The 12585-nt window shown below is 28.2% G+C and overlaps 1 protein-coding gene across 1 annotated transcript in view; it reads left to right on the forward strand.

Moving 5' to 3' along the window:
• The window catches only part of LOC149063067 (uncharacterized), a 331333-nt gene that overhangs the window by 22046 nt on the left and 296702 nt on the right, over positions 1 to 12585 (forward strand). The window lies entirely within an intron of this gene.

A 12585-nucleotide genomic window follows, 5' to 3' on the forward strand; every position in this document is an offset into this window, starting at 1 on the left:
AACATTTTAAGAAATAATAATTTATGACATGAAACTTACATAAGCTATTTTGTTTTTGAAAAAAAAAATAATAGTATTCAATTAATTATTTAACTTAGGTTTATCAGGTTTATATATATATATATATATATATATATATACATATAGTGTAGTTCACAATAATTCATTTTAAATTTAGCATTAATTCCATTGGTTTATATTTTAGTATCTACCTACATAAAAATAAAAAATGTTCAACATAGATATTGGTTTTATTTTATATCAAACCTTAAACTGTGCATTATAATATTATTTGTCATTGATAAGACTATCTTTACTAACCTCTCAAATTATTAATAATACAGTTTTAAACAACGAAGCGTTTTTCGATATGCAATATTGTCGTTGGTTTTACGAAATACTTCAACTACTGCTTCTTATACTCATATTTGCAATGCTTGTTAATGGTCAACAGTTTTTTATTCTGTTGTTAATTAAATTAAACATAGATCTTTATTCTAAAAAACTGTTGTTAAATGTTTTTTAGTTAAAAATAGTAGATGCACTAAAACGTCAGATGATGTGTTATAGACAATATTATCCTTAACGGTGGTTTTGTTTAATTACAGTATAAGGAATATGTAGAATTTTTTTTAAATACTAGGATTTAAAAAAAATATACTCGTTTAAAATATACTGAACTATATTATTGTACTACTTTTATTCATTTTTTCGCTTTGAGTAATTAAACAATTAAGCTGTATTTTTAATTTATCTATTATAGTTATTTAATAATTATATTATACCTCGATTGATTGAGTGGATAAAATACTTAAATTTGTCAATCATTGATTTCACGATGAATTCAAATCTGTTTTAAAAGTCCTGTAGCTGCAGTATAATTTATAGCTTAGGCTAGCGATTCGTTGTATAAAATGAAAAAAGTTTGGATTCAGCACTCGACTGATACAAAGATAACTGTATTGTTGTTTTTTAAACATAATTATTTTAAACATCTTCAGAATGTTAAAATCGAACCGCCCTTCATTTTATATCAGGTATGTAAAGCAGGATGTGATGATTAAAAATTAATGTGGTTTGCGAGGGCTTTAACCTACACGAACCTAACCTATAATACGTCCGTGGCAATGCGTTCACGTCTGAACAAATTTAATTTCGCACGTCTTTATACATGCGCTCATCTCATATTATGGTATTCAAGGCGCCTCGACTCCTGCAGAGTATTATTATTACACTCGAACAGGCGCGAAATGAATGACGGAAAGTAGAAGCAATCATATACGGTTTGTACAAATATATAGGTACCTACGTGTAATATATATATTTGGATCAAGAACGGTGATACGAAAAAAAAACGAATGTGTATAGGAAAAAAAACCTAAAACGTTTTTTAGGGATGTTTTAACTGTGTTGTGTGTCAATTCTTTAAACCTAACTTCTTCGTCACACCTATTCGCGATTAACGATCTAAACGACGCACATTCACTGTATCGGCACCTCTAGCTGTTGTATGGGATATTCAATAATGCATTATAGATTTTATTAGATATAACGTGCAAAATATAAACTATGTATGAATTATCACTATACCAGTAACTAAACCTACCTTTAATCATAATATCATACATATGCATACATAATATTGATTGCATGGATGGATGGGGGTCAGTATAAAATATCTTTATCTATGACTTTCAATATGTTGACCTAGTTACATCTGTATTCATGTGGATTGTAGACATAATATGTAGTTTGCATAATATAGTTATAACTTATAACTTATACAATTAAATCCTATAGATTTTTGAGTTTCAATATTCACTTCATTTTTCTAGAATGAGTGCATGTTTAATACAAGTCTTTATTTTGAAAAATAATCCACTAAAATCAAATAAATTTGCAAAATCCTACCATGGGTGGAATGAAACCTGATTTCAGGTCTGGAAAACATATTTTTCCAGCCCATTGGCTCATCGGCTAACTATTTCAGGGGTTAACTATAGACTTGAAAAAAAAAATCAAATCTAACTTATAAAATTAACAAATATGTTTTTTGTTTTAATATTTATAATAATAATAATATTATAATAATACAAATTTAATGTCATAATGTGTACTTTGTATAACTAAACTATAAAGAATTTGTTTTCCATCAACATTAATGACTCCAAATGTTTGGTTGTAATTGAATTGCTCAAACTGTTTTTAAATATTTTTAAGTAGAAATGATCTTTTATAGGCCACTTGGGTACCGGAAAAGTAAATAATAAACACTGATATAAGCAATGGATAATGTAGGATAAACATTAGAGTAAAAATTACACTTAATTAATGCATTGTAATATGTAACTATAAAATTCTATAGTTTTTACATGTTACACATGGTTTTGATAAGTCTTTTTCCTCATCTTCGTTTTCTGTGTACCTACTTATTATGTACCTAAGTTCTTCAGCACATTCATCATCTACAGATGTCTTTAAATGTTTCCAAGATTTTTAAAAACTTAACATTTTGTCAGATAGGAAGTTTATTTTTATTGTTTTTTTATTTTATTATCATTATCATCATCAAATTAAGGTTTTAATTTTACATGTAACTTAAAGAAAGAATTTTTAAGTAGTCCATTCACAAATGAATCAAAATTAATAGGTAGAAATAATTTTAAATCAATAAGTATAATTTCTTTATTATTTGTAAATTGTTTTTCTGAATAAATCAAATATTAAATTTATGCTATAACACTAAACTTAAACTTCACTTTAAGATTATGACAAAATTTATTTATAATAAGGGTCGTGAAATATTATTTACAATTTTATACAAATGAGCACTGATTATACTATTTGTTACTTATGTTTAAACCATTTTTTTTTAAACGTAGGGCCGGCCCATATAGTATCCGTCAGTATCGGCCCATCTGGAAAATTCCAGATTTCCAGATGGGCCACTCCGCCCCTGAATCCTACACAAATATTAAATATTTTCTATGAATACTAGGCGATAAGTAAGGTGCGATAAGGAATACAGTATTTAACAGAACAGATTAAAATATAAATAAACCAAGTGATAACTGACGGCACATAAAGTAACATGTGGCAATATAACATTATAATTAATAATTATATTATGGTGATAGAAAATCTATAGTCTATATTTTTATTCTTGTGAATATACTATATTAAATTATTTATTATAAAATATTATACTAAATAATATGACTATATTTTTTGAAATTTCATCCACGAAATATTAATATGTGGAATATGTATTACATACCTAATGTAATAACTTGTTTTTTTGCGAACATTAACAACAATTTTATGTTTTTGACCCTTATACACAAAACGCAATATTAAAATTTCCGAAAAAATATTATAATATGATAATTTTACTTACATACTATAACAAATTAAAAACTAGTTTTACAGTTTTGAAATTCAATAGGAATACGAACCTATTTATTATTTAATTACGATAGACAAATCCCTGTTTAATGAACTGTTCACTATACTTATATTATATTTAACTTATGATGTCACGATTTATAATGTTAATCAATAATTATATTTAATGTCATGCAGTAAAAAAAATAGCAGTCATAATACAACGGTGAAAAAAATTCCCAAAAGGTAAAAAAATCATTTCTACCAACGGAGGGCACGCAATTCTATGACATTTGCGTTGTATGACGAGTTAAAAGGAAAAAGTTTCTACGAAAGTTTAATAAGTTGTTAATAATAATATAGTTAGATATACAAGCGCAACAGTTACAATATTGTTATTGTTGATTATTGTTATACACACATCATGCCATATGCATTGGTAAAGTTTCACATGGAATTATACGATGATAAAATCTAATATATAATATGAGATATACAGAGTGATTCGCCGATCACGCTCACTCCTATACGTTTTGCTTCTTCATAAATTCAGTTATTACAAATATGATTTTTAGATTTTATAAATATACTTAAAAATTATATTTTACAATTCTTGAGAGTTCTGAAGTATTCCTTAAGCTGCACGAGTCTCATATGGAAATACAAATTTCTGTTCTTCAAATGAGGGCCAGGGGGCCATTCTCCTTTTCTACTATAAATTGTCATAATATGTTTGAAAATTCCAAAAATCAAAATTTGAATAAATTATTAAATTAAGAAACTCGGTGAATGAGCTCGTATATAGTTGCAGACTTATCATGCTCGTGTCCAGAATTTTTATGATATCCCTGTTGGTGCTAACTAGCTATTATTATTAGATATCCCTTAATTCGCACACTTCGACATCGCGATTTACTACATAATATACCAGAAAATGATTTTAAAAAGAACACCTACGCACCACACGTAGATCAGTTTTTCGATTGAATTATGTTTCGAATTTGTGACGTGCATATTTTTAGTTATTTAATTTTAATGTGTATCAGCTACAGATGGCTATTTCATTGTGTCTTTTTGAACTGTATTCCACATTATAGATACCCATTTGGCAGTTCTCTATTTTCGATGTGTTTTCGGTGATATTGTTTGACACTTCATGTCACGATGAATGTGATTTGGTGAGCAATCAAAAATAATCTTATGTCATCGACGAAATGAAAATGTTCATATTACAAATGCAAAAATCGATTTTATATTTTCATAAATCTGGATTAAAATAATAATTATATATTATAATCACTAATAACTGCTGCTGAGCACCATTACATTTCTTACCATGAGCGATGTTTATTTATTGGGATTTAAAGCTATCGTTCACCACTTTGTAAAAAAACAAATCATTTTAAATTTAAGTAACTGTATTGAACTGATCCAATAATCAGATTTTTATTAGCTGCTTAAATTGATCTTATTTGAAATTTTAGTTCAAAAAGTTTTAAGTGCCTACCCTACCTCACATATTTTGTTTTGTCCTCTCGATTATCTTTCCATGATAAATTGTTTTGATTAACGATTTTGTTATTTATTTTTTATTTTCTATGTGTGTAAACTTATTAAGATATATTTTAAATTGAAACTTTATTAAAATACCAATAGACTCATAGATGAATGTATCCAATAATAATAGATCCATTTGGATTGGAGTTATGAAAAGATTCTTTTTAATTTGCATGATAATAATTATGAAGTTGATAAATAAACAATAAAAATTCAAATTCGTTACGTTTATTTTATTTAGACGCACAAATTTAATTAAGTTAACTAAATTCATAGAATGATCGATAGAAAAGATTACAATAAACCACACAATAATAATTGTTTCGTCTACAATTCTTTTTGCCAATATATTAAATCTGTAAAATACAACCTACAAATTTACGAGTTTTGATATCATCGCGATTGTCTACCAACTATTAACGTATTAAATTGATATAGTTTTCTGAATTTAACAGTATTCAGCAAGTAGATAATAATAATAAATATTGGGGTGCTAATTATGTTACCTACCACGAGAAATTACTTTGATTACAAACTTTGGGAATTTGAAATATTGATAATGAGGTATTCAATTTTAAGACACTTACAACTTTGATTCGACCGAAATCTTTTAAATGTATTGGAATTGGCTATGCATTAAAGTCAAAAAATTTCTAGTTACGCAATGCCGTATCCACATGAAAATAATAATTAACTCTTGTCTCTGCGACGATCAAAAACGAATTTGCAAGAAAAACCATCATGTCTGCAGATAAGTAAGTCGAATTTTGATATTTTTTTAAAAATATTTACCTCGACTCTGTGGTCATCAAATTTAAATATGTGTGGTATGTACTTACCAAGAAGTTCATCAGAATATTACAAATACTGAAAATAGAATTTTTGTTTTTATGAATCAGTAGTGTCAGAATTTATTCCTAATCAACCAAATAAAACAAACAATATAAAAAGAACAGACAGTTTCATGAGGTTGTTTATACTGTGAGACAACTTTTCATACTAAAAACACAACTGCCCCGATAACCTTAACTTGACCCTCATACCCTAATTCTAAAAATGTTCGTGTAGTAATGTTAACAATTTTAATATTTAAAGTCTATTGCTGTAAGTTTCAAACGGGGAAAAAGTTCTTATCATCTTCAAGAAAACATATAATGTTTATAGGGGAAAAATACAAGCATAAAAAAAAAAATAATGTGGTGTAAATGTTCTCGACATCGATATTATATTTTATAACTTTCAAGTGTTGTGAAATCAGCAATAACTCGATTTAAAAAAATAAAATTCAGTAGCAAATACTTTAGGTAATTTAAAAAAGGCACTTAAATTTCCTGCATAAAATACAATTTTCTCCCTTTGAAAATCAAAATCATCTCCAGCGAGCAATTCATTACTGTTTCACTATCATCAAAGAGCGACGAACGATTGGATTCACATTCACATTTGTACAAATGTGATGTATTTTTATACCTTCAGGATGTTGGAGTTATTGGTTTTATTTTTTTTTCCGAGCTTTATTCATCTGAAACTATTTTAGGACCAATATAAGAACATGAACCGTATCATGCGGTAACTTGTGGATTGTAGACATGCAACGGTTCAGAGATCCGATATCATACTTCAAAGGTACCAATTTATTTTTTTTTAATTACAAACAAGTCGTTTCCGTGAAACTTAAAAAAAAACATGAAACGATGCTATAGGATCGAAAAAAGGGACTAATAGAACGCAGAGACAGCAAGTCGTTTGCCATTCGTCTGGGTTAGTTTAACTCGGCGTGGTATCAGTTGAAATCAAATTAAACAACATAAATAGAGTATTCTATAACTATATCGTATTCAAAAACCGTTTCTTTACTGTCCCGAAGCATCAGTCACAAATACTGTTCTATGAAAGTCAGTAGTTTTTTTCTCAACCATTGAAAAAGTTGAAAATAATTAGTTACACGTTATATTGACATCCTATTTATTAAGTTATTTAGCTACCACAATTTACTACACTATGCACTACATTTTGAGCAACGGAGAAAATTGTCTTCCCGGGAAAATTAATAAATAATAATAATTAATCCGCTCCTCCTTAATGGTAAGCATATGAAATTATGAATCTAGGAAATGTGTATAAACATCAACAAATTCTGTTTCGGAGGTTTTTTGGTAAACTGAGTGAGACTTTCGAATTCCGAATATTTAGCGTGTAAATATTATCGTAATATATTTATACAACCATTACTAAGTATTTCATTTTCTATTACTAATACGAGTACATTAGATTGGATTTATTTGAGCCAAAATCAATACATCAATACATGTGTTTATTATATTATTAAATAATAATTTTAGGTACATGTACTGTATTGCTCATAACTCAACAGACAATAACGATAGCACCCCGTATGTTTTGTGAATGAATTCGTGGTATAAATATGTAAACATTTATATAGATATTTTCAAATTTTCGTTGATGGGTTAATTATACAGTATAGAAAATAATCATTTTTCTAATGGTCAACATTTTCAACTTCCAAGACTATGAAAGAGTGTATAATTGTGTTAGATTAATATTTTTTGAATCATAAAAAAAAAAAAACTAAAGTCATTAGACGAAAATCTTTTTGTATTTATTTTTCGTTTAATAACCGATTTCGTAAAAGTTTAAATAACTTCAAATTTCTATTAAAAAATATTTTTTTATTTGTAGTTTTCATACAAGTTATTGCCCGGGAAATGTAGAGTTGCGTTTGACTTATTGTTGTCATGATTCGTTTTTCATTTTTAATAAAACGCCTTGTTAATTGTATACCTACTTCATGATCAATATAGTTAATAGTTGACCATAAGAATTGACAACAATGGGATTAAAATAAATTGTATAACTGTATTTTGAATTAAAATATTTTGATTTCCGTAGAAAATATTAGAGAAAATTGCGTCTTTATTATCATCGTTACAGTTACACCATTACATTCGCCTATGGAAGTTTGCAGTGTACATGTTTTGCGAAAAGAATAGGTCTTTATAGTGCAGGTGGTTGTGCGGGGGTTATTCGCATTAGCCGGTGCACGTGATGTGAATAAGAATAAACATTAAAAGACAATTAGGTAGTGCCGGAAACAATTAGATCGAATAGAAAAGTGGTTGAATAAAAAGACGATCATTTTTTAGGGAGCCATAAATGCGTTGTTTAGGTACGCGTGCGCACACCACATTATTATTGTGTATATAATTTAATAATAAGTGTACCTACCTGGCGCATATTCCGTAACTCATAATATACATCATTAACATCTGACTAAAAACAACAATATTTATCAACTGAAGATTTTTTTTTAACGTTTGTACAGACTTACTTGAACTACAATTAAAATTAAGTCAAGGGAGTTTTGATAGATATCAAAGTAGTTTTACTGTAATACACAATTATTATAAATTATTCGCAATTAGTTTTATTTTGTTACGTATATGATTATATTATTATAATTATTTGTATAAAATATAATAATAATAGTTTACTTACAATAAATATTTTACATAAATAAGTCATAATATTTAGATAAAATTAAACGATTAGTGAATATAAAATAATAAAAAAAATAATATTGTCCTCTGAATGAACTTAAATTATAATAGTATAAAAATAAAAATCAATTGAATGTAAATTTAAATATAAAATTAAAAACAAACAAAATTTGTATTATTCTTAATTATTTTGTTTCGAATAGATGTGAAAGCGCGTTTATTTTTTCATATATTATGCTTATTTGGTAATCGCTAATAACAAATGATGACCACATAATAATTATAAATTTTAACACCTCAATTATTTACAAAATATTAAAATAGGTATTAATGTATGAACTCAATAAAAAAATGTACTTTGTTAATAGTTAAAATTCAGTCATTTCGGATCTCAGCTGACTGCTGTGCTTAATTTGACATATCCCATTCTTTCAGCCCCTTTGGTATACTACCTATTATTAGGATTAGGATGCTTACTTATGCACGAACAAACGAAAAAATAATGTGTTTGCACATAAATACTATAAAAATAGCAAAATATGTAATAAACATTTTATATATTATATTAGGACCTAATATAGACCTAATAATTAGGTAATATATGCATAAGGTGTTAAAACAAAAAAATAAAATATTATAACGAGTTATAGGTACCATTATACCAACATACTTTTCCCGACAATAAATGATAATTTGTATGACATGTTAATAATATGTTATTTTATATTTTTAACCATATAAAATACAAAATGAAATTTTGATATTAAATTTTAAATATAGACACGGCAATAAAAATGTCTACCTATCCAAAAATACTGCAACAGAACAAAAAAAAAAAAACCTGGCTATAAACATCCTATAACCATAATAATTATTGTTTTAATAAAATAACACCACCTTAATTGTCTTGGAATGTAATAATTACACACATTTTATCATTTTTTTATTATGAAAATAATTTAAAACAGAAAATGCTACTGAGATGATGACATTGACGTATTTTTATTAAAATATGTACCTTCAAAAGATTACAGTTTTTTTTTTTGTATAATTTTATCATTTTACATTAAAAATAATAACTACCTAATAATATTTAACGATCTTTTGTACAATAAATTATTACTTTTTGATGTGGCACTGCAATCGTTTACGCTTCACTGAGACAATTATTTTACATTTTTAAACGAATTAGCGAAAATGTTTATAGTCACTGAATAAGTAATCAAGAAATTATTATTTTTATTTGTAATTTATTTTTCAAAGTATAAAAAAAATTGTATTTTATGTGTAGTTAATAGTATTATACCATATTGATTGTTTAGTAAATACTAAAAATATTAAAAACAAGAAAACAATCTTCTATTTTGTTAATATACGTTAACATTATTGTTCTTAATGTCAGAGGTTTTTGTTTCAAAATTCTGAAAAAAAAACAAAAATTTGGTATCGTTAATCAATTTTTTTTATGTAAATGGTTTTTCAGTTAATTAGCAGAAAGTTTTCCTAAAAATGTTTTCAAATAAATACCAAATATTGATCCACGCGATTGGTAATTTAAATGACAATCAAAAACAGAGGTCAAGACATGGGACAGTGTCCCTGTAGACTTACCATATCGCTACGTTATATAAAATGGGGTTCATTACAATAACGGCCATTAATGAAGTTTTTACATTTTCCAGTAATTTCAATATTGTCTATAACTGATTAAGTTTTGATTTTTACGATATCATTGGCAAGTGGCTCATCATTCGCGTAATAAAACATAACGTAAAACATTATTTTGATATTATAAAACAATTTTGCTAAAAGTTCGATGACTGATGCTGACGTTGATAAAAAAAACATTGCCTTATGATGTATTTAATTCGTTTTATTACCGACGAATACACGTGTTTAAACCTAACGGTTTCTCTATGGGACCATAGCATACGAGTATAACGATAGGTTTATCATAGGTATACCCAATAATGTAATAAAGCACAAATATGTATATTATATATGTGCATAGCTTAGTAGTTCTTAAAAATCCATGTGTAGCGATGCCCAATGGAGGCTTAGAGTTTGAACTCAATGATTCTGGAAGATAGTTCTGGTGATGTTTCTCTCAACTTATTCGAAAACGAGGCTCTATATGAAAATGATGCCAAATGAAAAAATATGGTTGATTTTCCCTCCATCCAAATGTAGAGTATATGTAACGATTAATCTATCTAAAGCCAAATTTTAATCGAAATTCGATGCAGCTGAATAACGTAATATTGCTTTAAGTAGATCGTGAAAATTAAATACATAATATGAAATTAAACACGCGAACTTCTTAACGTTGAGTATTAAAATACAAATTTTGTCAATCGCTCCTCGTATTTTATTCATAGAAAAGCAGAGGCGCTGACCGAAAATAGTTTGAAAACCACTGATGGTATATACGTATATCTACTCGTATTTAATAATCATAATATTATGTTATAATTTATATTATTATTGCTGTATAATCGCAAAGATCGTTCGTTTCAAACTTTAACGCATATCCAACGTAAATCGGTTTTCGTTTACAGTGGTGTATTCGGTCGTATATATGATTATATATAAATGATAAATAAATTTTCGTTCGCTTTCATCGCCATATATAGCCGCAATATTATTACCTACCGCAAATTCAAATTAAACGAGTCTTCCGTTCGAGGGTTCCACGTGTGTGTCTATCGTCGTGTGTACTAATGTATATTATAATATACAACACCGCCGTTAAACTATACTCTACAGTCTACAGCGTTCTTCATTATTCGCCGTCGTCGTTAGAATACGCCCACAATAGGTATACATTATACAGTTCTTAGGGATAAGAATGTGGAATACGGTATAGACATTCTTGTTTCATTGCGTTTGCCACATCCCCTTTGCGCTCATCTCTAAACCATTTAATACGATTCGTTGGAGATCAGCGGCCTCGTTTTTGGAATAAAATAACCGATGATTGCACGAGCGAAATGCAATAATATTTCTACACTACATATATAAAACTTGAAATGCGTTCAACGACTGCAAAAACCTCGGGGTCTTATCGAATCATCAACAATGTACCAACTGCAGGGGCGTGTTACTCAGATAAATTATTTTTGTTAACAATAATAACTTACAGGGATTAAAAATAATACTTCAGTGGGGGGAACAATGCATTTTTTTTTAAACGCAAAACAGAAATGTTATTACACCAAAAAGTCATATTGTAACAACTGAAAACTACCCAGTAAAGTAGTCCCCACTATTCACTACTCACCCAGCACCTACCCACTAACAAATCACCATTATTATTTCTTATACCTTTTGTTCCAATAATATTCTCGGTTGTGCTGCAATTATTATACTTAACACGAACGTCAATAATAATGGCGTAGATTTGCGAAAAATAGTTTTAGCATCGTAGGTATATAACTCTAGAATAAAGTAGTAAAAATAAAACGGTGGCTATAGGTACTGCAGATGATAGCTATAATATTAGATCAAAATACATTAATTCTTTGTTGTTTTCTTCGTTGTATTCTGGAAGTGTAGGTAAAAAAAAAAAAAAAAAAAAAAAACAGTAAAGTAAGTAAAGCATGTTAGTAACAAAAACTATAATATATAAATAAAACCCCGCTTTTGAAGAAAAATTTTCAAACATGAAGAATGCCACTGTAATGCGGACGAAAGTTATACTGTTTCGTGCACCCCACTCTGAAACGGATGCAATCTCAAGATAAAGCGTGTCCAGAGTAAATTTATTATTTTATTGTTCATTTTAAAGAATATAGTTTTTTTTTCGAATGGCGCTATGTCCGGGAGTAGGCAACAAGGCTTAGTTCTGACGCTTATTTGGCAGAATTTCTAGTGGGCACCCGTAGGTTTCTGCCATGCCAGGGCGGGGGGCGGCGGCCTTTCTTTCCAGACAGCGTGAACTGCCCGGAAAGCGACGCTGCCCAAAGATTGTATAGTGTCTTAGAAAGAAAATTACTTAACAATACGTTTCTGTGGGTTTCCTTTCAGACCTTAGTCTCCTGGTCTCGAAGTTGGAAAAACTCGGTTTCACAATCACCTCCTATAGAAAAAATGTGAAAGGATGTAGTGCACCCACCTGCACAGTTGT

Source organism: Diuraphis noxia, unplaced genomic scaffold (assembly GCF_037042655.1).
Source record: "Diuraphis noxia isolate RWA-SAM2 unplaced genomic scaffold, SU_Dnox_SAM2 contig0001, whole genome shotgun sequence".
Taxonomy (NCBI): Eukaryota; Metazoa; Arthropoda; class Insecta; order Hemiptera; family Aphididae; genus Diuraphis; species Diuraphis noxia.